The 4,538-nt window shown below is 39.0% G+C and overlaps 1 pseudogene; it reads left to right on the forward strand.

Annotated features, from left to right (window-relative positions):
• The first annotated feature begins 1,513 nt into the window (after window positions 1–1,513).
• LOC116079620 lies at window positions 1,514–2,404 on the forward strand (annotated as a pseudogene).
• Window positions 2,405–4,538: the final 2,134 nt, after the last annotated feature.

Below are 4,538 nucleotides of genomic sequence, written 5' to 3' on the forward strand. Positions count from 1 at the left end.
AACAATGAAAGAATATTGTTATATTAAAAGCTGCAAGGGAAAAAGGCCAAGTAGCATATAAAGAAAGACCTATTAGAAGTACACCAGACATTCTAACAGAGACTTTAAACAGATGCTGGCCCAGATGACTATACTCAGAAAAACTTTCAATCACCATAGATGGAGACCAAGATATTTCATGACAAAACCAAATTTAAATGATATCTTTCTACTAATCCAGCCATAAAGAGGATACTAGAAGAAAACTTCCAATACAAGGAGGTTAGCCACACCCAAGAAAACACAAGAAAAATAATTCCATAACAGAAAACCAAAAGAAGAGAAACACATACACACACAACCAACACCAACATAAAAATAAGAGAAATAACCATCATTGGTCATTAATATCTCTCCAAATCAGTGAACTAAATTCCCCACTAAAAAGACACAGGCTGACAGAGTAGACACAAAACCAGGATCCATCATTCTGCAGTATATATATATATATATATATATATATATATATATATACATATATATATATATATATACACACATGCCTCAGTAACAAAAACTAGATATTACTTCAAAGTAAAGGGCTGAAAAAGGGTTTTCCAAATAAACAGACCCAAGAAACAAGCTGGAATTGTAACATCTAATAAAATAGACTTTCAGCCAAAATTAATCCAAAAGAGTTGATAAAGGACACTTCATATTCATTGAAGGAAATTCACCAAGATGACTTCTCTATGCCCCAAATGCAAAGACATGCACATTCATAAAAGAAACATCACTAAAGCTCAAACTCCACACAGTAATAGTGGGAGACTTCAACACCACACTCTCACCAATGGATAGGTCATCATTACAAAAACTAAACAGATAAATAATGAAACTGAGAGTTGTTATGAATCAAACGGACCTAACAAGATGTCTACAGAACATTTTACCCAAACACAAAAGAATATACCTTCTTCTCAGCACCTCATAGAACCATCCCCCAAATTGCCCATATAATCAGATTCAAAGCAAGCCTCAACAGAAACAAGAAAACTGAAACAACTCCTTGTATTCTATCAGACCATGACAGATTAAAGCTAGACTCCAACAACAACGGAAATAACAGAAAATGAACAACTCTATACTCAATGATCATTGGGTTAGGGAAGAAATAAAGAAATGAAAGACTCTGAAGAATTCAGTGAAAATGAAGGAACAATATACCCAAACTTATGGGGCACAATGAAAAGCTCTGCTAAGAGAAAATTTCATAGCATTAAGCACTTTCATAAAGCATTTGGAGAGTTCTCACACTAGCAATTTAAAACTATACCTGAAAACTCTAGAACAAAAAAAGCAAACACACCCAAGAGGAGTAGATGGCAGGAAATAATCAAACTCAGGACTGAAATCTACCAAGTAGAAACAAGGAGAACCATACCAAAAAAAAAAAAAAAAAAAAAAAAAAAAAAAAAAAAAAAAAAAAAAAAAATCAACGAAACCACCCTCTTCTTCTCTGGGAAAACACCAAATGGCGGATGAAGCCGGTGCAACGGGAGGGCCCGGAGGACCCGGAGGACCCGGGAGCCCAGGATTAGGAGGCCAGGGCGGCTTATGCGGAGGATTGGGCAGCGGTCTTAGGGGCCGCGGTTGTGGTCGAGGCCATGGCCGTAGTCGAGGCCGCGAGGCTCGCGGAGGTAAAGCTGAAGACAAGGAGTGGATCCCTGTCACCAAGCTGGGCCGCCTGGTTAAGGACATGAAGTTCAAGTCTTTGGAGGAGATCTACCTGTTTTCCCTGCCCATTACGGAGTCTGAGATCATTGACTTTTTCCTGGGTGCATCCCTAAAGGATGAGGTTCTGAAAATCATGCCAGTGCAGAAGCAGACTCAGGCTGGCCAGCGGACCAGGTTCAAGGCATTCGTTGCTATTGGGGACTACAATGGCCACGTTGGCCTTGGTGTTAAGTGCTCCAAGGAGGTTGCCACTGCCATCCAAGGGGCCATCATCTTGGCCAAGCTTTTCATCGTCCCTGTGCGGAGAGGCTACTGGGGGAACAAGACTGGCAAGCCCCACACTGTTCCATGCAAGGTGACAGGCTGCTGTGGGTCTGTGCTGGTGCGTCTCATCCCTGCCCCCAGAGGCACTGGCACTGTCTTTGCTCCTGTGCCCAAGAAGTTCCTGATGATGGCCGGTATAGACGACTGCTACGCTTCAGCCAGAGGCGGCACTGCCACCCTGGGCAATTTTGCCAAGGCTACCTTTGATGCCATCTCCAAGACCTACAGCTACCTGACCCCTGACCTCTGGAAAGAGACTGTGTTCACCAAGTCTCCTTACCAGGAATTCACTGATCATCTTGTGAAAACCCACACCAGAGTCTCTGTTCAGAGGACCCAGGCTCCAGCTGTGGCTACCACATAAGGGTTTTTATATGACAAAAATAAATGAAGTCTGTTAAGAAAAAAAATCAGCGAAACCAAGAGCTGGCTCTTTAAGAAAATCAACAAGATAGACAAACCCTTAGCCAAACTAACTAATAGGCTCAAAGACAGTATCTGAATTAACAAAATCAGTAATAAAAAGGGAGACATAACAATAAACACGGAGGAAATTCAAAGAATCATTAGGTCTTACTTCAAAAGACTGTACTCCAGGAAATTAGAAAGTCTAAACTATATGAATGATTTTCAAGACGGATATCAGTTGCCAAAGTTAAATCAAGATCAGCTAAACTATCTAAGTAGTCTTCTAACCCATAAGGAAATTGAAGTACTCAAAAATTCTCCAAGCAAAAAAAGCCCAGGGCCAGATGGGTTTACTGCAGATTTCTACCAGACTTTCAAAAAAGAACTAATACTAATACTCCTGAAACTATCCACAAATTAGAAATAGAAGGAATATTCAAACTCATTCTATGAGGCTACAGTCACCCTAAACCACACAAAGACTCAATAAAGGAAAAGAAATTCAGATAAATTTACCTTATGAACATTGATGCAAAAATACTCAATAAAATACTTGAAAACCAAATCCAAAAACACATCAATGACATCATTCACCACGATCAAATAGGCTTCACCCCAGGGATGCAGGGATGGTTCAATATATGAAAATCCATCAACATAATCAATCATATTAATAAACTTAAAAGAAAAAACCCACATGATCATCTCATTAGATTCTGAAAAAACTTCGGCAAGATCTAACCCCTTATTATAAATGTATATAGAGATGAAGGATACAAGATATCTAAACACAATAAAGACAGTGTATATCAATCCAATAGCAAACATCAAATTAAATGGAGACAAATTTAAGGCAATTCTACTAAAATCAGAGATGAAACAAAGCTGCCTACTTTCTTAATATCAGTACAATATAGCACTTGAAGTCATATCTAGAACAATAAGACAACTAAAGGAGATCAAGGGGATACAAATCGGAAGGGAAGAAGTTAAAGTATCACTATATGTAGATGATATGATAGTATACATAAGTGACCCCAAGAATTCTGCCAGAGAATAACTATAGCTGAAAAACACCTTGAGCAAAGTTGCTAGGTACAATTTTTCCTTTTAAAAAAAATCACTTTGCTTCCTTTATACAAATGATAATTGGGCTGAGAAGAAGTTAGGAAACCAACACCCTGTGCAATATCCACAAATAATATAAAATATCTTCTAACTGTAACTAAACAAGTAAAAGACCTTCATGACAAGAACTCAAATCTTTAAAGAAAGGAATTTTAGAGGATAGCAGAAGATGGAAAGGTCTCCCATGCTCATGGATCTGTAGGATTAACATAGTAAAAATGGTCATCTTACCAAAGCAATCTACAGATTCAACAACATTCCCATAGAAATTAAAAAACAATGCTTTGCAGACCATGAAAGAAAAATTCTCTGATAGAGGGATTAATATCCAATATATACAAGAACTCAAGAAGTTAGACTCCAGCGAACCAAATAACCCTATTAAGATATGGAGTACAGAGCTAAACAAAGAATTCTCAACTGATAAATACTGAATGGCTGAGAAGCACCTAAAGAAATGTTCGACATCCTTAGTCATCAGGGAAATGCAAATCAAAACAACCCTGAGATTCCACCTCACACCAGTCAGAATGGTTAGGATAAAAAACTCGCTGAGCAGTGTTGGCGCACGCCTTTAATCCCAGCACTTGGGAGGCAGAGGCAGGCGGATTTCTGAGTTTGAGGCCAGCCTGGCCTACAGAGTGAGTTCCAGGACAGCCAGGGCTACACAGAGAAACCTTGTCAAAAAAATAAAATTAAATTAAATTAAACAAAAAACTCAGGTGACAGCAGATGCTGGAGAGGTTGTGGAGAAAGAGGAACACTCCTTCATTGTTTGTGGGACTGCAAGCTGGTACAACCACTCTGGAAATCAGTTTGGCAGTTCCTCTAGAAATTGGACATAGTAGCATCAGAGGACCCAGCTATACCACTCCTGGGCATATACCCAGAAGATGCCCCAACATGTAGTAAGAATACATGTTCTACTATGTTCATAGCAGCCTTATTTATAATAGCCAGAA

The sequence above is a fragment of the Mastomys coucha genome, unplaced genomic scaffold (assembly GCF_008632895.1).
Source record: "Mastomys coucha isolate ucsf_1 unplaced genomic scaffold, UCSF_Mcou_1 pScaffold6, whole genome shotgun sequence".
In the NCBI taxonomy this organism is placed as follows: Eukaryota; Metazoa; Chordata; class Mammalia; order Rodentia; family Muridae; genus Mastomys; species Mastomys coucha.